Source organism: Plectropomus leopardus, chromosome 16 (assembly GCF_026936395.1).
Source record: "Plectropomus leopardus strain MGB_pleo_1.0 chromosome 16, ASM2693639v1, whole genome shotgun sequence".
NCBI classification, from domain to species: Eukaryota; Metazoa; Chordata; class Actinopteri; order Perciformes; family Serranidae; genus Plectropomus; species Plectropomus leopardus.
In genome coordinates this window covers 7374692-7397894 of record NC_142191.1, presented here as the reverse complement: position 1 = coordinate 7397894, position 23203 = coordinate 7374692, and the positions used below count along the sequence as shown (strand labels likewise).

Genomic DNA, 23203 nt, shown 5'->3' with positions numbered 1-23203 from the left:
TCATAAAAACAAGTCTGAGTCTCTTGAAGGAAAATGCAATTATTCATTATCGCAGATTCATCCAAAATTCAACAAAGCCGCTGACCCGTGCAGTGCAGCTCTGTTTTTGGGGGGGGCGTCATGAGAGAAAATCAAACAGCCTTTTTAAATCTTTTTCATGTATTTTCATTCTTAAAGGATAACTTCAGGATTTTTCAACCTTGACTCTGTTTTCCAATGTTTTTGTGTCTAAGTGACTGATGGGATCAACAATTTTTGGTCCAGTATTGAGCGAGACTGTAGCAGCCAGCAGCTCGAAACAGGCTGCAATGTAACAATGATGGGCAATTTGCACCACCAATTTACATCCCTTAAAAGTACTTGTTTTTACACTGAAAGACTCAGATTGTTATTTTAAGTGTCTGATAAAATTATGGAGAGAATCCCTACAGAGATAGACCTTTTTGTTAAAGAGTAAGACCTTTTTTGTTAAACCTGAAACGGTACCTTTATCACCAAAGCCGCTAGACAACATTTAGATAAACATTATTTTTGTCATTGAAAAACACAGTTCATTTAAAGTCGAAAGAAACAACAAACAAGCTAAAAACTCACAAAACAACCATCCCCAACTCATGTTTGGTTGAATGAAATTCACCCAGTTATATATGATAATATACTGGCTCTATACACACTAAAATTTCATAATGTTACACTCTAGACTTAATATTTCATACCTTTCTGAAATGTCATTGGGATATAGTGCGCTACTTACCCTCAGCTTTTCAGACTAAAATATTGTCAATAGTGACCAACAAAATGTTTAAGAAAAAGGTAATATACTCACACCTGTTTTCTTATTAACCAAAGAAATACAGCTGTGCCCCTTTTTAATTCAACTTTCTCTCAGTCACAGAAAACTGATGAGGTTTTATTGCGTCGTTCACTCATCATAAAACACACTTTATTCAAAACAAAATAAAACTCGCCCTAAACTTCTTGGTTACTCTTGCTAGTAATTTACTAAGTAAGTCTACTGATCCAATAATCACCAGCTCTGGTTTGGTCAAAATATATCCTTAATTCATCAAGTTAGATGTAAAAAACATACCGTCTCTCTGCTGCTGCTGGCCACCGGCTGTTTGTAGTCCTGTTACTTATCATGTCTACAATTTACTAGTTAGGTATCCCCACCCAGTATGCTCATGTGCATATCAAGTGGACGTGACATATAATAACACAAGGACTGGTTCTATCTGGCTGTGTTCTCCCTTCTGTGTGGTGTTGTCCACACACATGCAAAAGGTGCGTTTTTTGCGTTGCACACTTACACCAAAAGCACTGAGCGGTGCTGTTTGACGAGGTCGGAGTGAGAATGGCTGGTAATACCATAAACCGCCCATATTGGCAATGTTGATTCCAGAGTCATTTCTTGTTAATCAAAAGGATCTAACACATCAGCAAAAAGGTCTATTGCTGTAGGAATCATTTCCATAATGTTGTTTAACACTGAAAATAACAACATTAGCCTCTCAGTGGCAAAAGCAAACACTTTTAGTGGGCATAAATTGAGGGTGCACAAATACCCTAGTGTTTAACCCTTAGGGACTGTTTGGCACATGTTACATGCTTTTTAATCCTCATTTGAGTGCAAAAAATGCACCATTGAGACCATTCAAACTACAGTTTTTGATGCAACAGCCATCAAAGGATAAAAACATATCCTAGGTTGTGATTATTTAAAAAAAGCTTTGCATTTCTTATATTGAAAATGGTTCATTTTCTTTTTTTTTTTTTTAATCTAATAACATAGTGGCATCATGACAAAAACCTAGCAGTTAAAGGGTTAAAATCCAGAAAATTAATGAATGTTGGATATTTATGATTAAGGCTCATATTAATAAAAAAAACAACTTAATGGAAACAGAAAATCATTTTATTTTTTATAGCCCTATTCTGAAGAGCGCATTTTGTGCACAGATCAATACGAGTGTGTATAATATTAAAGTGGGCCCTAAGGGTTAAATTGCAGCCTGTTTTGCGGCTGCCACCTGCAGTGCGCTTGCTCAATATTGGAACAATTTCCAAAATTGTCGTCTCCATTAGTCACTTAGACAGAAAAACATTGGAAAACAGTTCCAGGTTGAAAAATACTGTAGTTATCCTTTAAAGGAAGAAGACGGTGCCAGGAAACATTTCATCCTGCCTGAATGCAACGTGCGTCAGTTTCATATCAGCGAGTTCACAGGTTGATGGCGGTATGATTCCGCACATGATTACCTTTGGCTGTTTGAGAGCAAGTCCTGTGTGGCCTATCGCTGCAGATCAAGAAGAAGCAGTGAGGGGTGGTCTTCAGTGAAGCCTGAGTGTTGGTGGCTGATAAGGTGACACGTTGTGGTGCCCTCAGGAGCTTCCTCTCTGCTGCCTCTTCTCCTCAGACACACACACACAAACACACCCACACACTCAATGTTCCTGCTTATCTCCGAGGAACGAGAGCCCCCCTCTCCAAGTGCACAATCGTTCTGCCTTTCCCTTCTCTTTATCTCCTCACAGTCATTTATTTGGGAGATGGAATCAGAGCAGCTCCCACAGCTAACATGCTGTAGCTCTGGAGACGTTGAAAAAGTGTGTGTGTGTGTGTGTGTGTGTGTTGGGGCGGAGGGAGAACAGAGCATATGGGAGTTTTGTGGGTGAGAAAGGAGGTCAAAGCTAGGGATGGCTGTGAGTGAGAGGTGAAAGGAGTAAAATGAAGAGTACAGAGAGAAGGAAGTGCATGAGAGAGGATATGGAGACTTGCACACCGTTATCGCCAACTGTTTTTCTCCACAATTTAATTTAGCGCGAGGAAAATGCGAGACAACATGCAATGTAAAAAGGGCTTATTTAGGTAGAGGTGAAAGTGGTGAGGCAGAGGGAGAAATGTGGATAAGAGGAAGAACAGAGCTGAGGGATTAAACTTCAGGAAAGGCGACCTGACAGTAAAACTATGGAGAGAAAATGCAGCGTAATAATAGAGTCACACCAGAGAACAATGGCACATAGGAGGAGACACCATACTGAATCTATCTGTGGGTGCACACGGGGGGCAAAGAGGTGGAATTGGTTCGGGGAAAAAATGTAATATATGAGAGGCTGAATCCGAGGAGAGTTGGATTTTCTCCAGGAAATACAACCCAGACTGATATCAGAGTTGGCTGTCATTTTTTCCCTATTTGGCCTATAATTTTGGGCAGACTCGCCTCCCTTAGGCAGCCTCAGAGGCCAGATGAAATCTCACACTTCTGTCATTGGCTGACAGTAGCTTATAAGAAGGGCCTGAAGAAGCTCACATGCATGCTAAAATAAGGGGAGCTTTCACTTAGCATCCACCTCGTTTAAGTAGACTTGATATAAATGATGAGTCTGAACCTGCACACAAGTATTATCATGACTACTTTTTCAAACATTAATGATAATATTGATGTAATACTAATATGGTGTAAGGTAGAGTTAATATAACAATGTAAAGCCTCTGTTTGTTCGCACATATTAAATAATGAACTCAAGATTCAAACACTTTTGTTTGTGATCTGTTGATAGATTTGTTAAAGAAATAGTTTGGCATTTTGGGAAATACACTTATCTCTTTTCAATCCAAGAGTTAGATTATATTTTTATAGTAATCCAGGTCAAGAAATACTAAGGTACATACCACCATCTGTTGCTTTTACAGTTCAGTGTTTGTATGAATCAAACAGAGACTTTCCTCCTCCAGAATACAACCACATAGCTCGCTTTTACAAAAGCAGTTAATAAAGAGCTACTCCAAAAACATAACGGTGTGTAATGACATTTGCCATGTGATATACGACGTGTGAGTGATTTCACCTGATGTATGTAATGTTTGTCACGTGAGATACATAATTTTACAGAACTGAACTATACAATTGTACTTATTTTCAGCCAAACCATGATGTTTTTCTAATAATAACGAAGGAACTTTGGTGATCATAACATGTCTAAAACTTCCACCTTTGATGGTCATATATGAGCTTTTATGTCCTTCACTGGGTCGTATTCAGCAGTAGGAACATACGACCTTGTTAGTTGTATGTGTTGAAGGACTTCTGGTAGACAAAAAAGATATAAAATATTGATCAGTGAGCTGTAGAGGTTTTGTCTGGTGGATTCTCTTACCTTTAGGCAAAACCTGGCCAGCAGTTTTCCGTTGTTTCTAGTCTTTATGCTAAGCTAAGATAACCGGCAGCTTTCAGTAGCTCCATAGCTTCATGTTTGGGGATGAGGAATGAGATCGGTAAGGGTAAGAATATCAGGATAAGCCCATCAGAGGCAGAGTAAAGCAGAGCGAGGTGGGTCAGGGCATTGCTGTCGCAAATTTGCTCACTGTACAAACCTAACTCATCTAATCCTCATCGAAAAAGGAGCATATTTTTCAAAATGTTGAACTACTCCCAAATATGACTGGCTCATTATGCCTTTGCCAGAGGTGAGGGACTCGACACATGACTTGATCTGATGACTTGATTAGGACTTAGACTTAAGACAGAAGATTCTAAAGGATTGACTTTTTAAAAATGCAATATTAGCATTTTTCTACATATTGAGAAGTTAATGCAATGGGCACAGACCTGGCAAACTACAAGGATGCACAAGACACAAGGCAGCTATCATGGAGGAGAATACTCCAAAAATAATAACATCTGGATTCAAAGATAATGTTGTGGATAACGGACGTAAGAAGAGAACAGCGATATTCGAGGTTTGCATCGCAGACATTAGTGACAAGACCGCCTCAATATCCATCTTCCTCCATCACTACAAAAATCCCCAAAGAAAAGTACATGAATGTGTCTTTTTAGCTAATTATTAATTAGCTGGTCAAATGTTGGACAGATCATCCAAATTTCATACGACTTGATTGACTGGATTCTTAGCTCAGCCATTTGGGATTTGCTTGAGACTTAAAGGTTAAGACTTGACTTACTCCCACCTCTACCATGTGCAGCTGATTTTGGCATCTCATGTTTGGCTCAAACTGATGAAAGTAATTTTGGGATAAGCAGAGAAAATTAAACCTAGGATGTAAGATAATTAATGCAAATCAGGATGCTAGATGCCAACATAGTAACTGCACTTGAGTTTTTATCTTTTAGACATTTTCAGTCTTAATATACGCTGAAATGATCCTCCCACTTGCTCAGAGGGGGATTTTACTCAAATGTTAGAGTAGTCTCTGTAGTTCCCAAAGCATAGCTATGACTAAATAACTTGATGGGTTTTCTGAAATTAAAGAAGATCAAATGCTCAGTGGGGGGCACTAATTCTATATGCCGTGGGACCATATGTCTTTTCACAAATTTCTCTCTTCCACCCAATTATGCACTTTTTTTTAATGTACAGCTTTCAGGGGTGTTTAATTTGGGGTAAATGTACATACGTTTATTATGTTAAAAATGATCTTGTGGTTTTGTACTTCATCTTCCAGTGGTTATTGTGTTGCCTATCTTATTTGCTTGCAAAGCCTTTGTTTTATGGCTCCGCTTCAGTGATAGCCATGCCTGCAGGCATTATTTTTCCAGGTTGTCCATGCGTCTGTCCATCCTAATGTACATCTGTTCATTTCATTTGTCCATAGCATTTTTGTGAGGGCAATACTGCGTGAACACCTTGAGGGAATTTCTTCAAATCTAGTGCACATCCACATGTATTTAAGGATGAACTGATTAGATGTTGGTGGTCATAAGTCAAAAGTCAAGGTCACTGTGATCTCTTCTGTCTCATTCTTGACAATGCAATATCTAGAGAATACCTTGAGGGATTTTTCCCCCCAAATTCGGCACAAATGTTTAATTGGACTCAAGGATGAACTCATTAGATTTTGGTGGCCAAAGCTCAAGGTTACCATGATCTTGTCTGTCTCATTCTTGTGAATGCAACAACTCAAAAACGCCTTGAGGGAATTTCTTTAGATTTGGCATAAACGTCCACTTTGACTTAATGATGATTTGCTTAGAGCTTGATGGTCAAAGGTCAAAGGTCAAAGCCACTGCAGCCTCCTCTGTCTCATTCTACTGAATGCGATAGCTCAAGACACCATTTAGGAATTTTTTTTTTTACGAATTTTTCGAAAAACATCCACTTGGACTCAAGGATCAACCGGTTGGATTTTGATGCTCAAAGGTCAAAGATCTCTTTGACTTTTCATTGCACAAGTTTGGCACAAACGTATACTTGGACTTAACAATGAACAGATTAGAATTTTCTGGTCTAAGGTTTTGGCCATAACTCACAAGTTCCCATGATATGAAAATTTCAAACAAATATCTAATAGGATAAAATTGTGATATCATAATGTTCTGCAAAAAACATTTTTTTTGGCCATGACACTTATTGTAGATGGCCATGTTGAAACTGAGCTGATTATATACAGGGGTGTGAGGCATTTCTGTTTTCACAGAGATGGATGTAAGCTGTTAGTGCAACTTGACTGGTTTGTGGAGGCATACAACCACAACACGTTAATTATAGTTTTTTTGTCTGATTTTGTAATGATAATGGATCTTTATGCCTAATGTGTCAGCGTTGACAAGAAAAAGATATTTTTTTGGAGTTGGTTGGAAGATGAGGGAGAAATAAATGAGAAAACTATGTTTTTCATGCAAATATCCTTTTTTCTTTGCAAATGATTTTGTGAAATGATGCTCTGTGTCACTTTCATGCATATTAAACTTTCTCGCCATGTGACATCTTGGTTTACTAACTCAAGAGCAGAGATTCCACTTCTTAATGAGGATTCGTTTCTTTTGGAACTTTTTTTCTTTTTTTTTGGCTCCCCTGCTCCCTTTGGTGCTTTTCTTTTAAAACACCATATCGCCTCTAAAGTGTCTTTCTGGTGCCGTGGTTTCTCCTCAGTGAAACACTAGAGAGCCTTTTTCCCTCATTCTGCTCAGCTCTTATCAAAACAGCTGCTGTGAACCTCATTTCAAGGGCACCGAATGTGGGCATTAATTATCTTTGTATTTATTTTTTCATGAACAGCAGTGGTGGGATCATTAGTGAGAAATTATGCTGTCTGCAAGTGATTATATATGAAAGGACGATGTCACTGAGATGGATGTAACACCAAGGTTAGTCTTTTAGGTTATACTTTAATTCTTAAAAGTGGCATTTGAGGGCAAACCTAAATAAAAAAAAATGCCCAAAGGTGATTTGGTATCCCTAATTGATAATTACAAGCCTGTGATATTTGGAATAGCCGGTTACAATTAAATACTAATGAGATGTTGATTATGATGTATCTGATTACTTTAAATTGATGTAATTAAAGGTGTAATAATTGCTGCAGTGTAGTAAAACAGGAGAGTGCTCGGAGTGATGCAACAAACTCTAACACAACATAACAAATCACATTGAGAAAACAACAACAGCAGCATCTTTGTCGAGCAATATATTGTCCTCAGATCAGGTCTACAGATCTACATTGTTCTACACAAAATATGCAAAGTGTGCAAATGTGCTGTGTTGGCTCCCCACATATTAGATTTAGACGGGATGGGGAGATGGTTCACATTAATAGCTCTCCACGGTGGCAAGTATCCAGATACAGATAATGTTTGCAGTTTTGCTGTTACAACAGACTTGCTTTTGATATTTGCTTTTCTTAAAGGGGTGTTTTTCACCAAACAAACGCATAAAAAGCCACTCAGTGCAGTCTCATATATTTTAAATGTTTTGCTTGAACAACCATGCAGCAAATATTTAAAGCATGAATGACCTCCCCTGACAACATGTCTAGTTACAACCTTCAAACACAAGGCTGTGGACTTACACAACTTCTGTGCACAGACCTGAATATTTTCTGTAATGCATGCGTATGACATTTTGTATCCTCTGATTTATTAGTCTTTCTGACAGTCTCGCACCAGCACTGCACAAAGAACCACTTCTAGTTCCGGAGTAAAGACATTAGATAATTCAATCGCCCCTTTATGAATTAAACATCTATTGAGGAATAACGAGCTGCATGTTTTCAGAATGTGCCAACGATGCACAAAGGCCATATTAAAATGATATGCATTATGCTTAATGCACACGCTATACTACGTGTGAAAGACTCCCTCCAGTGAAAATCTAGTTTCTAACCTTATTTACATGTTCATATGCTGTTTTTTTATATGCTGCAAAACATATCATAAGGGAAATAAGCAGTCGCTACAAGGACTTAGCATAGGGTTTCTACAGTCATGGAAAACCTGAAATAGTCATGGGTCTCATTTTCCAGGACTGAAGAAGTCATTTATTTAGTAAAAATCATTAAGAGTTTCAGAAAAGTCATGGAATTTTTGTTTTGTGTAATGGAAGTAATTGATACCGTAATCTTTTACGGGAGAACCTTCCATGTAATGTCAGCTCATATCTCTTATATCCATCAACTGAACGATGTACCATTTTAACATTGAAATGTCATTAATAGTTTTATTGAGGGACGTACTGTGTCAATTTAGACAAATTATCTCAAATAATTCACTGCTTGATCCCCAAAAAAACGTGGACAGTTCTCATTTTTCATGACTGATACAAGCCAAACCTTCCCCTTTAAGACAGTTTACATGTATCTGTGAAGTAGTGTAGCACCTTTTGTTGTTGGAAGCACTCTCCTAAGTGTTTATAGAAAAGTACTTAAACTGGGCCATCAAGTGCTGTAAACACAGTGCATGCTTTACCAGAATGGAAATTTGGGCCCTTGAAAAGTTATGGAAAAGTATAGAAACTTTGTCCATGAAAATGTGTGGAAACCCTCTAAGGATTTTTGTCTTTGGGCTTCAGTGTACCAAAGACAGTCGACTTACAGGGTTTGTCAAATGGCAAAGAAACCAGTCCCTTAATGCTACAGAGAGATGAGGGGTATCAGACATGAGCTGTAGTTTGCAGGCTACGTTCACTTTCACTTTAACTTGTGGAAGCTGACAATTAGGAACAATGTTTATCTAATAATGGCGAGCACATTATTAACTGTTTGATACAACAAGTCCTCCTGCTAATAAGACCCAACAGTCATATGTTTGTGAATATAACATACATGAACATAACATAACAACATAACATAGGAACATTTCCTAAATATACAATTTGGTTCCTTTTGCTGTTCTGGTCTGGTGTACAAGCTTAAACTGATGTGATTTTATGCAAACCAGCTGAACAGACATTAGTCATTTTGATTCTGGGAGATTAAAAAATATGGTTGTTTGCTTTCAGTGTCTATAAGTTGGCCACTTATGTCTCTAAAGCCTGGAAGAAATGCCAGGATGGTTAATTTTGTTAATGGTTTCTGGTCTTTTTGTTTTCTTAATGGTGTCTTGTAAACCCATTTGGGCATATTGTTTATGCATGACACAATAATAAAATTAAATAAATCAATCAGTATCCTACATCATCTGTGTAGAAGGCATCACGACCTTAAAACCAGCTTGTATATGCCATAGTAATAGGTAATATAAAAACGTAATTAACATGATATTATTTTCATAAATGGAGCAAATTACTGCCGACACCACCAACATTAAAGATGTCAAATTTCAGCAGAGGTGGGAGGGGCATACATTATGTTTGTTTATTCAAAGGTTGATATGTTTTTTTGGGTGACGAGACAAGACATAGTAGAGTTAGTCTTATAAGAAAACCAAAACTGTGCCAATATGGCAACATTTTATGATCTGAAGCCGACAGCTGGCTGCAAGTGATGCAGCTTTGAGCTGAACTTTTGTTGAACATCCTGTTGCTTTTTGTTGCTTGAAAGCGCCACAGTGGACAAGCTAATGGCACTAACAACAGATTGCAAATGTGCAAGATTTTTTATGCCAGAGATTGTTGCGTTTCAACTTGCTATGAGCTGTAATTCACATCTGAGCAGAAAAGCAGTCTCTCTCTCCCTCTGTGCTGCTACAGGCGCAGCTGCGTGAATCAAAGAGTAGCATGCCAGTCAAGAGGGCTCACTCCTCGCCAAAAACTGGAGACAAAAACGTCCCCAGAAGTACACTGTGCAACACAGACTAGCAAAACAAACAAACAAAGAAAAAAAAGACTTGACTTGAAGCAATCTCAGTCAACTGAGGGGTCTCTGACTGATGATTCGAATATCTGACTTTTAAGGGGCAGCCAGAGTCCTTTCTTCTTTACTTGCTCATGGCTTTATCCCCATGTTTTTTTTTAAAATAGAAATTTAGCCATTTTTTCATGTTTCAAAGGATTAATCAATGCCTGCAGAGCAATTTCATGAAAATCATGCACTATGTGTGATTTGTACTTTCATTTTCCACTTTTGAAACCTTGAAAGAAGTTGCAACTCACTTTTATGGTAATATCTCCCACTTGCACACATTTTAGTGGGGAAGTCACTCACACACACACGCACGCACGCTAACAAACAAACACACACCATAAGTTCTGACTGACAGCAGAGAGGTTATGAATCCAGGCACTGAAGGAAGTGTGCCCGTTCTTTTATGTCACTCCTGCAGGCTAAAAAGAGGGAATGATGAAAGGAGAGATGTGTACCTGTGGGAGGTCAATATCGACACAACCCCAGCTCGGAAAATGACTGGCCTGAGGAGCAGAGTAGTTGTTCAGGGAGAAGCCAGATTGAGTACATGGCAGCTCTGTAACAGTAATACTGTTCCAAGCCTGTAGGCTGTTGGTCACTGCCATCACTCCTCTAAGGATCCCTGCTGAAGGTGCTTTGCTGTTTCATGGGGCAGCAGAAATGTAACTATGATAGCTGTTTACAGATTTGAGTTGGAGACAGATGTGTACAGAAAAGTTTTTGAGCTAGAAGCTTAAAAAACAGCCTCCTGCATCCTTGTTGGAGGCATTTTTCTGTCACCGTGCTGCTGGCTGGAGCTGGTGTCAGTTGGCTGAGCCAGGGCAACCGGATTGCATTATGGTCTGTATGAAGGTAGCAGGAGGTTTACAGATGTGACTGTAAACTGTGACACCAGGAGCACAGGACAAGCCAAGTGCAAGACTGTTCTGACCAAAAATAAAAGTCAAATAAACACAGCCAACTGTGCTGCCATACACAAATTCATGCAAACTTGCTGCAGTTTTTATGTTCACACCAATGGGGCCAACCGCATATTGAATTTATCAAAGAAAAGCAGACACAAAAGAGAAAAAGTGCTTTGAAAACAGTGGATCTGGTAAAAGAGCAGTAAAGGCAGCTGAGGTCAGCTCACTTTGTTTTTACAGCTAACCGGTTTGATGCGGTTTAAAAAAAACTCATTGTGCTTTCCTGGATGGTTTTCTAATAGCAATAACCTTCAAAATGTATGCATGATTTCCAAATGTAACATTTGACATCATGCTAATATTGTATACATTATTTATGATCACAAAACCATCCACCACTAATCCATCTTTCCATTGTCGGTTCTAGAAGCATCAGCACATGACTGCAGAGATGTGCAGTCAAAGACTAAAGACTTTTGCACACAAATCTTAGATTTTTCTTCCCAAATTGTTGCATGTTTAACTTTGGACTTTCCTTTGACGTCACGATAATATAAGTTTTCTGCATTTTTGTTGATCTTACTTGAAAAAAACTTGTAAACCAATTGCATTAAAAAAGGAAAGTAAATATAACCATACACCTGTTTACTTTATATCTAAGTGTTAACTTGAGTTGTATTTACTTAATTTTTTGAAGTTGTTGCAACTTAAAAATGAGTAAAATTGCTTTGTTCTTTCTAAGTGTAATCAACTTCAGTAAACCAAGTTAGTCTGATTTAACTTGGTCATCACAAAGAGGATTTTGCCAATGATGAAATTAGGAGATTTGTGAGTTCTGCTTTATCGACATGTTTTAAGAAAATACAAATATTATTGACTAGTTTGAAACCAGCAGAATGCAGATATGTAGCTCAGTATACTTGGTTAACAGAAGTCACAAAAACTTGGAAAGATTGATTTTATTAAATGTATCATTTTTAAGTTGCAACAACTTCACACAATCAATTAAAGATAACTTAATTTTAAGTAAACTTAACAATTAGATATAAAGTTAACAGAAATTAAGATTAATAGTTACATTTTTCAAGACAGTCAGTTTCCTGTTAGAGTTAACAATGTATCTTTTTATTTCAAGATTAACCAAACTAAAGGCATGAAAACAACCTCGGAAAAAAAATGGAGCAGATGCTCAGTTTCAGCAAGTTATATTCTTTTTCAGAAAGAAAAGAGAAAAAAATGACCTTTTTCCTCAACACAATACCACCAGTCACATACAGGTAGCATACCTTTACCAAACATTCAACACCTGCACAAAGGGAGAAAATGTGTGAAAGATCTCCCAGCAAACCTCTGCACACTGTAAAGTCTAAAGCCAATATGATGCTTTTTCTTGCAGAAAAAAGTCGACAAAAATTGTTTCTGCAGCAAGTAATCAATCCAACAACAAAAAACCTGGAATCAGACCTTCCAGCAGTCAAAAGATTTATTGCAAGAAAATAACAGCCAGATCAGAGCAGAAAGTTATGCTTTACAACAAGGACAACGTCATTTTTCTCTTTTTTGGCACTGCTGACCACGGTCGTATAGTGTAATTTTAAATCATTTGCCAAAAGTGAAATATCTCTTTAATCCAGTCCATCCAGTGGGGAGGAACTTGTGAAACTACATGACATTCTGTAAAAAACCTCAGGGCACCATATTTATTATCTTACTGCTGCAGATAAAAATATGCTACAACTCAGTGTGTTTCAGTTACTCGGTAGGGCGTATTTTTTTGGCCTGAGCTATCCATTAAAAAGCACCTCGTGTTCTCTGCTCCTCACACACACTGAGATGATGCAGGTGTAACAGGTCAGCCTCAAAGTGGATGCTGCTGGTTTTTCACTTGTAGCACAACACAGTCTGAGCATGCATCGTGTCCACTGAGAGAAGCCAATCTCTTCACAGAGTACTGCAGCTCAGCCTGTATATTACCTCCATATGTAGCTAATCTGAAACAGCAAATCTGCTCGAGGGAAATGTCATGCATGAATAAATTACGTTTTTTATTGACATAATGGGAAAACATTGCTAATAAACAAACCTGGCAAGTTGAAAAATATTGTTACTGAATCTGTCAGTTAAATGTTCACTGACAATTTGTTTCATTTGTTTTTCACCAAAAAAGGCAATATAATAACCACTTAGAGTGACTGCAGAACTCTTATTTTTTTATTACATTTATCTCTTTTAATTAACATTTGACCAAAGACTAAAGACCCCCCCCCCCATTTTTTAACATCCACTGACCCCCCACTCCCAAGATCTTTTGAGCTTGAAGTTGACAGGGTTCCTGCAGGTCCTCGAAAAGTCTTAAAAGACAATTAATTCATTAATATCAAAATACAGCCATAATTGGTATTACTGTGTTTTAAATTAATCTTTTACTACACAGGGGAACTTGGATTTTATTAAAAAAAACAAAACAAATCAAAACACATAATTGTAAGAATTATAAATATCGAGCAAGCCATTACTCTCCATTGAGTTTGTATCCAGTGAAGGTGCTTCCTTGACATTTACATCTGCAGCAGATCACAGAAAAATACCTGAAAGCAGCTGTGCGATGAGATGCAATACCAACAATGTAAAGAACTACGTTTTTTTAAGCTACCGTACCGAAAAACTGAGCTTTTAAAAGCCAAGAAGTGGATACAAAAACCAGGGATCAGCCAATAGAATGGGGGGAAACTGTAGGATCCCGGTAATTTGATGCAAGTATTTTGCTAATTTGACCAGACAAACTGTAGAGGTTGAAACTAACTAATACTCTCACTCTGGGAGTCATTAGGTGCTAAAATACACATTTAACTTGCTGATATAGCTACAGTGGGTGAGGTTTCTAGTGAATGATGAGTTGTGGGTGATGCCACAGTGCCTATGACCATTATTTTATACTATCTGTGGACCAGATGCGTCTGCCAGAGCAAATAAAACACGAGCCTGTAGAATTCTGTGCTTCCCAGGCTACGTTGTCACCCAACATAATTACAACAACAAACTTAGTAAACCTAATTTCTAGGAGACAGGGTTGGGCTGCTGCTGCTGCTGCTGCTTCTACGTCGGGCATCAAGCAGACACAAATTCAAAAACACTCATGCTAAATTAAACTAAAAAGGAATACATGCACAAGACTGCTTTTTTTTAAAAAAAAAGAAAAAGGAATATAAATGAGGACAAGAGATGAAAACATTGCAGGACGAAGACATAGTGTGGGCTGTGATGAAAGTGTCACCCAACATGACTCCCATGGGTTGTCCTGAGTCTGTCTATTGTCTTAAATGACCATGAAGAGATGACGTGTCCTGCATATATATCACTACCTCCTTATCTTATACTGACTTTTATGGTTCTTACTGTATGTTGACTATTCATGATATTGACCGGGCTGACAGAGCGAGAGAGAGCTACAGGCGAGTACTGCCCCTGCTATTGATCAGCAACAGCAGCAACATAGAAACACATTGCTGTAAATGTCAAAAAGGAATCATTCAGAGTCTCTGGAGACTCCATGTGGGAGTTTGTATTTGTGTGCATGTTGAAGAAGCCCAAACATCACTTCCCAAAAAACTTCTCTGCTTGCAATTGTGTATGTGTTGTGTTATTAGATGCTTAGTGTGCACGTCATGCGTAGGTTTGTTCTCTTTGGTCTTTTCTTTTTTTCGATACAGTATACAATATATGGAATGTAAACAGTTTTTTTTAAATGTTTGGCTCTGTGCGTATGCGCCTGTGTGTGCTGTTTTCCCTGAATTCATGAATTCACAATGAACGCTGGAGGCCACCCACCCGGTGCCTTCAAGTAAGTGTGCAACTCCACAGCAGAGCATGTTTACCCACACAAATATACAGAACCGTCTGCACCACTGGAATACATAATGTGAGAGCGCATTACTTGAGTTGACATTAACAAGCTTTCTTTGGCCGAAACATATCAGCAACAAGAAATATAAACTTTCACTCATGTATGATTACAAAAGCAGGACTTTTACAACTAACAAACACTTGCAGACATGTTGCGGTTGGTCTAGGTTTGACATCATGAATAAAACACTTCCCCCCAAATAAGTAGAAAAACAAAAGTCTTGCTTCTCCCATATAGCAAGTTCACATGCCCAAAGACATCTGAAAATGTAGTCCCTGTTGAATTATCAATGACTTTGCCACTGTTGGAGGCACAGATCACCATTCAGCATCTAATGTTGTCGTGGGAAAATATCGAGTTGCTGCTGGGGGCTGCTGTGATGCTAGCCAGAGGTCTGGAAGGGATGCTCTTCTGAGGAGCCAGTATCAGATCACTGAGTGATGTCATTGTGTCAAAGTGAGGATGTCCAGAAGTACATCAGCTGTAAGTCGTTCTTGATTTGAGTGCCACTTTTGATACAATCGACCAATATACCAATATGGCAACATTTTGGATGAAGCCAATGCCGAACTTTTGTTGAACATTCTGTTCCTTTTTTTCTGTGTTGCTCGCTTTGAAAGTGCCTCAATGAATGAGGAGTGCCTGATGAATGATGTTGAATTGATTAATTATTTCTAAGATATCTCCTTATTTCACAACAAATTCAAAATAAAGTGTCCACTGGCTGGAGTGAGATCACCAGAGAGCTGGAAGTTTCTGTTAAGTTAAATGACTGTAGCTAATAGCCGGCTAGGCTACTCAGTGTTTCCTCTAGGATTTTTTTCAGCAGTGGGGGCAGGCTCTCCGGGGAGCCGTGGCGGCGTAAACAAATGACACTTGACTGCACATTTTAGTTTTATGCCCAGCATAATGCCCCTTTTTATTGAATGGTTGGCATGAAAATCGCTTTTTAAAGGCCGAATGTAAAAATACATCATGGCGTGTATATCGCTTAATGCTATCAATTAGTTTACTCACGTTAGCGACACTGAGTTGAGTTGGCACCGGGCCCAATTAACTTAAGCTACGTAACCTTAGCTGGCCATCAATATTTTGCGAATGTTTATTTAACTAATAAAATCTATTATAAGTTTTCTTAAGCTAATAAGTCTACCTTTTCTCCGGTAAGTTGCACGTTATTTTCAAGCCGACACTCCTCTGACTCTCCGACCTGATGCCTGGATGCGTGTAGCTAATTAACGTCGGCACCAGTTAGTTGTGTTGGGGGGTGGGAGGGGGCGGTGGTATCTACCCCAAAGAGTAGATACGGAGCAAGATAGTTATCTGCCTCAGCACTCGCGACACCCAACGCAGTGCAGGACTGTGCTGTGATGCGGCGGTGGTGTATTTGCAATTTAAAAAAAAAAAACAACCAAAAAAAACCGACATTTGAAGGAGCGGCGGGTAGGATTTAGGAGTGGCGGGCCGCCACTCCTAAATGAGTGTAGAGGAAACACTGCTACTTACTGTTGGCTGTATTGTATGTCATTTCCAGTAAATATCAGTCTGATCTCGAGTGCTAATATTTATGTGGTTTGTTTACATCACATAAAAGAAGTGCATGTTTAATGGATTTAGTGTGGACGCAGAGCAACGATGTTACATAATGCAGTGTGATAGTCTGACAGTGTTATTATGTTCCACTCGGGAATGGCTTCTTAGTCAAGTGCGACAAGATCTGGTAGTAAAATTCCTTGCTTCCCTCCACTGGCTTGCTGTCCGTTTTATAATTGATTTTAAGATTTTACTGATTACTTTTCAAGCAAGGATGGGTCTTGCCCCAAATTACATTTCTGAAATGTTGACGAAATGCATGCCTTTGCCATCAGGGCCCCTCGACTTTGGAACATGTGAATGTATTTGTCTGACTTGGCTCATCCTGCTATGTGAGTGCTGCGCATGCAGTCGTCACAGTGTCGATGCTGATGCAGTCGTAGTTTATAATATACATCAGTTTGCAGTGATATGCCCGTTTTGAGGTATACCGTGATATAAAAGTTGACGATTATCATACTGTGAACATTTGAATATCTACGATATTTAAAAAAAAAAGCATCTGGACAGAGAATTTCACCTTTATTTTAGTTGTCTTCCAAAGGGAGACTTTTACACATACCTCCATCTTTAAAAAAAAATGGTTTCAAGTCGTAATTATAGCGCTAAAACATTTTTTCGACAAAAAACTAAGGCTTCCGTTTTCATTCCTTTAAGTGTCATTTTGACTGATAATAATTATAGTTCTGTATATATTATATATCATATCATACCCCGAAAACACTATACATACAATAAGCATCTGTGTAAAAAGGTAAAAAGCTCAGTGAAGGAGAAAGAATGGTGTGAAATTGTTCTCATTTGAGGACGGTAGTGAGGTACAGAATGTCAGTACTTTGAAACTGCACATAAATAAAGTGACGCCCCATTAATATCGTATGTGGAAAACTCAGTTCTTGACTGGAAATTAAAGAAATATAGTCTTTTATTTCCATATTCACGACTGTCTTCGCATGACATGATGGTTCCACTGACGGAGAGAGGGAGGAGACCTGATTCAGAGCTTGTTTCTGTTCCATGAAAATATCACCCAGTTTATTATGCTTTCCATGTATAAAGCGAGTGGTGCAACATTATCCTACAGATTTCATCAAACGACATGTCAAGGTAAATGACAAGTGCAGAGTATGAAGTTGGGCATGCATTCCAATACTGTGTCTCAAGGTGGAATGATTTCCTTGAACATACAGTAAGTGATTGTTGCGAGATAGACTCTTCGTATACCTTATTGTTTAAACCACGGTGATATACATGAATTTGTTTTAAGAAAAGTCCTCCAATGTGTCTTGAGATGATTATACTCTGAAGCATATTCAGTTTAAGTGATTATTTTATAGCCTTTATGCTTTTGCGTTTTTCTCTCTCGTGTGTCTTTCACCCAAACACACCGAGCAAGCTCAATTTTCGTCCCCCATTATCTATAATTGAAAAACAAATAAAAGCAATATTGCTTCTTCATGGACGACACAAAAATATATATTCCTTGGTCCAAATTGCTGCGAGGTTCAACACACCGTGCATCTATTACCACCGCCTCAGGAGTTTGGGCGCACACAATGTAAACAGACAATCACGGGCAGAGTGTTCTCAGGTAATTTGCAGAAGCTATTTGTCTCGGTGCAAAGGCTGCAGAGAGTTTCGTTTGTGAGTGAAAGGGCAGGGGAAAGGCAATAAGGCAGGAAAAGGCTGGTTTCCGACTCAAAGTGAGAGGTCGGATTTACTTACAGAATGTGATAAACTGATTTACTTATCACCTGTATGTAAATACCAATTACCCACTACTCAAAGTTTGATTTAGTATTTAGACACATCCCCCCGGGGTGTGTTTAATACACACCTGTGGTGTCTAAACTTTGTATAAACACAGTTTATGCAGAGTTTACTCAGGTCAGCATGCCGCTCATACTTTTTCCTTCGGTAAATCCTGGAATTGCTGGTTTAGCCACTAATGAATAATCCTCATGTGAGCACAGAGCAGCCATCAACCTAACACCTTCTCATGCTAAGAAGAACAAAAATAAATTAACTCTCTGCACAAAAAAAGCAGAGTCTGTGAGGCAGGCGGAAATGAAATTGGACAGGAGAAATTTCACCGGGGTATACAGTATATGGGTTTGTGAATGAATAAGTGTGCAGTGCTGACACCTGACACGATGGTGAGTAAGTTACTTATCAAACAGATACACAGTAGAAACCCACAAAATGTTAACAGAAGATCAACAAAAGTAATATTATCACACCTATTTTCTTATTAATTTTTTTTAGGTCACAGAAGGCTGATGAGGCTTTATTGCCTCATTAACTCATCATACAACACATTTCATTCAAACTTGACAGAAACAAAATTTATAAAAAAAAACAAACCGTCTTGGTTACTCTTGTTAGTAATCTCGTTACTAAGTCCACTGCTCAAACAATCACCAGCTCCGGTTTGGTTGAAATTAATACTTAATTTACCAAGTTAGATGTAAAAAACATGCTGTTATTCCTGATGGTCTCTCTCTGCTGGCCTTCAGCTGTTTACAGTCCTGTAACTTATCCCTCCACCACTAGGTGTCGCAGCATCTTGTAGCTCAGCTGCCTGTTCCACCAGTAGAGACCAGAGACTGGGCTGGGGTGGTGCGTGCTGTGCACCACATACATTGACTTTAATAGAAAGAGGAGCGTCTGTATTTGTGACAGTATTGAAAAACATCACCTCTGGATTTCTACATACCCTGGTATACCGTAATACTGTGATACTCCCCAAACCTATGAGTAGTGCTTAATTATGAGTTACTTGAAAAAAGATGCTAGATACTGAACTGTATCAGGGTGTTAGTGACGTGGCTCTAAAATCAAAATAACACACCTGATTTAGGCCTAATGTTTAAAGCGAGACTATGGTTGGATTTATGAATATGATTGATTAATTCTACAAAATTCAGACTTCAAATGTGTGCCTCTGTGTGAATGTCAGCTTAAGCTTTACATTATGAGACAATGGGCCCCTGAGCAAAAATATGCCAAGGGCCCCACCACTTCTCCTACTTAAGAGCAAGACACTCAGATGTGGTGGTTTTGCCTCTCTTTGTAGTCCTTATACATCTTTTTGTCATTTTGTGTCTCTTTTTGTGTCTTGTTGCAGTTCCTCTGCATCTCTTTGTGAATCCAGAACAGCACAGAAATGGACCGTGCCTTTCATTCAGAGACAAAATCATATGATCACAACCACTGTTACTTAAGAGTCCTCCTTCCTCCTTCCATGTTGCAAAAAAAAACTCAATTCTGATCAGAAGAGCAGGCTTTTTTTGGAAGGCCTTCCTGCTCAAAAGAAAAGAAACATAATAAATTGTGTTCTCTTAGCTCTATATAACCTTGCTTTCTTTTACTTGGACCTACAACACAGTGTGGGTGAATGCTTTTTTATAAAGAAATTCAAGTTTGTGTAGTGCGTAGAGAAAGGTCAGATCCACTACACAGCTGCCAGCAGTCTAAATCTTATTCTCAGAGCAGGGGATAAATCAAAGATGTCACCATAGTGGCTCAGCACTGATCTGTATGTGTACCTGTATATGTGCGCCTGTGCAAACCCTTTGAGGAATTCCCTTCTTTTAGTGACTCATGTTGCTTGTCCTGCTCCTTACGTTGCAAATTCTTGATGCATAATCCCATAAGGTCTCCTTTTGATGCACACAATGATCAGGACGATGATAAGCTGCGTGACATTCACCGCTTGAGCAAAGAGCTGCATCTCAAGTGGCAAAAGAGTCTGTGTTGTGAATTTAATGTGATATATGCTTATGAAAGAGAAAATGTTGGTAGGATTTATTTTTTGCTGAAAATAGAGAACTTAAACATCTGTGATACATCCTGAAGTTGTTCCGATACCAATATCAGAATTGTCTTTGATACTGGCTAGTATGCGAGTCTATGCACCAGTTTAACACCCAGACAAAACTAGAGTTTTCTGGAAATTGATTTTTTTTTTTTTTTTGCTGCTCTAAACCAAGTGGCAACCTCCAGGGCTGAAAAATAGGCCAACACGAGATGCCAAACACTGCAGTTAATCAAATGGCCACTTGGGGCTGGCCCCAAAACAGAGTAAATCGCCATAAGGTCCCATTTTAAAATATCCAACTTAACAGCACAAACAAACGTTTTGCCTGATACAAAAGACGGTTTTGGTCTCCATAGCTAGCTTTCCTCTAAAATGACAATCATACAGTGTTTATTTTTACAAAGCCTAACCATTTATATGTTTTTAAGGCTTAAAGTTATGCACGTTGGTTGCACTGCAGCAACTAACAACTACTGTTTATTATGGTGAAAAACTAATATCCAGTAAAAAATGTAATGCTAGCCTTAAGCAAAATGTCAAATTAGAAAATAACATTCTACGGCATGCATTTTCTCTATGTATTTGTTATAAACTATGTAAATAAGTACTACGTAATTACTGTGTTATCACTTCTTGATTTCAGAACTCCTATTGTGATGCCTTGAGCTCAGCATTTTCGCCATTGCCATTTTTGTTTTTTGACCATATTTGGATGAGAGGTTGGAGCTGTGGATGAGCGAGGGGAGGATTTGACTCATAGACTGTAGAGACGCCTTGCAGACAGCCATCAAAAAATGTAAACCAGTAAGTTATATTTAAACCTATACCTATACAGCTGTAATGTTGAAATGGGAGACCAAAACTTTTTTTTGTTTGTACCAGGCTGTAATCATAGATACTTATGCTGTTTGACATTGGGGGTCTACGGCAGCGAAACTCAAATTGTGGCTCGAGGACCAAATCTGGCCCCTGATAGAGTGTCGGGTGGCTGGCAAACCATTATCCTGGAGTCTAGATGAGCCAATTGGCAATTTTTGTTGTGAAATGTAATCAAACTATGATGCTGAAGTTGACATATGCTGACTTTTTTTTATTAATACCTGCCACAATCGTCTCTGCAGGATGTGGCAGACAGCAGTGGGAGAAAGGACTAATCTCAAGACTATTAATAGGTCTCAATTTATAAAAAACTGGAAATAAAATGACATGCATTCATAGCCTCTAATCATGGCTTCCCCCAAAAGGTCTTCAGGGGAATTTAAGAATATCACATTAAATGGAAATTGGATTACCTTTTAGCTTTCACGTCCCTTCATGCACGGTTGAATTAATTTGTCTGTCTGATGAAATCGAAGCGAAAATAGTTCTTGCAGTCGTCAGAGAGAACAAAACGCATCAAAACAGAAAAAGTCAAAAGAAGAAAAAAGTCAAAAGTTTGTACTTCTAAACAGATGTCTCAGAGGTAGCAGCACAATCACTTTAAATATGGATTCACTTTTTGATACAAAGGTACAAAGAGCAATTTCATGTGAAAATGTTGGGTATAATGAGTTGCTGATAGACAGTAATTTAAATGGAAAAACTCATTTAATGAAATTGCTCAAGGCTACAGCAATCCTAGATTATGAAAATGTGCAGTCTTCCCGGAAAAGCCGCTTCTTCCTGTTTAAACAGATCTGTTTTCTGTCTGCTGTAATTCTGTCAGACATGCTTCATATTGAGAAACCACACAATGCTGGTGGACTCTTTTCACAACAAAGGAAGTTGCTGTTTCTCTAACGACCGCAGTGGTGAGCCAATTAAAAGATTACTGTATGTACAGTAGATCAGCAGAGCGGAGGCTTTGTTGTTCACCACAAATGGACTTAAGAGAAAAAAATCATAGAACAAGTTGCTTTATTATCTCAAACAACACGCAGTCTCGTCGTATCAGATCCTAGACCTCCCTGCCCTCCTCTGGGTCTGTTTACTCACCTCAGTGTCGACCGAAAACAACTTCCAAATCAATTAACTTTGAGGAACACAATGAGGCCTGAGGTGCAGCACCAGTGGTGCTGATGATGAGAGGCGGACAGGCAATTTGCCACTTGTGTGGACTTTAATAGTGCAGTGTTATGTTTATAAGTAGGAAATAAGGCTATTTAGATTCCTTGTTAAACGAGGGAGGGAGGGCAACAGCAGTGACTCTCTGTGTGCATACGATAATTATTTGCCGCTCAATCAAGGCGTTTAATATAGTCTGTCTAAAGAAGATCTTCATATATTGCTCACAAATGTAAATTTTATATACACAGTTACAGTGGAGAAGGCTATGATCAACTTGGCAAAAAATGTCCCACTATTTTTTTTAGAAATTTGTAAAAGGTGACAGGTGAAAGAAAATGACCTGAAATTTTGTCTTTACAAAGAAGGGAGGATTGTTAAAAAACTATCAGTAAAATAAAAAATGAAAAAAAAGGGTTTTTTTCAACCCTAACCCTAACCCTAACCCTATTTATGATTATAATAATTATATATTTAAAATTATGTTACAGAACAAAAATGTATATATTTCTTAAAATATTTTTTCATCTTTCTTTGTTGGTCATTTTCTTGTTTGTTTTTGTTTTCTACTTTTTTTTTTGCTTATTTTCAGCTAATTTTCTAGAAACTTTCTGCTTATTTATAGCCAATTTTTGAGCCCTGTCATGGTTAGTTGCTCATGGCCTTCTCCCCATAATTTTAAGAGAAATCAAACCAATTTGCTCAGGCTTCTAGGGGTCAACTGTAACTCAAGAGTTCTTTCCACCTCTTTACAACTTGCTTCATTTGAAGTTTTATAAAAGCACATATGAATGAGGAAATATTCACATCAGCTGTTTGGAAAAAAAATTTTTTTTGATGTGTTTTTAACAGAGTAA

The 23203-nt window shown here is 38.3% G+C and overlaps 1 protein-coding gene across 9 annotated transcripts in view; it reads left to right on the top strand.

Annotated features, from left to right (window-relative positions):
* LOC121955208 (uncharacterized) overlaps nucleotides 1–23203 on the top strand; it is a 272250-nt gene that overhangs the window by 153569 nt on the left and 95478 nt on the right. For 2 of the 9 annotated variants that reach the window (XM_088089784.1, XM_088089783.1), the window contains exon 7: nucleotides 20947–21107. The exons of 6 other annotated variants lie outside the window; for them this stretch is intronic. The gene's annotated coding sequence lies outside the window, so the exon portion shown is untranslated. Of the gene's footprint in view, nucleotides 1–19610; nucleotides 19721–20946; nucleotides 21108–23203 lie in introns of those variants that run through there. One more of the 9 variants, XM_088089785.1, reaches the window with a different exon arrangement.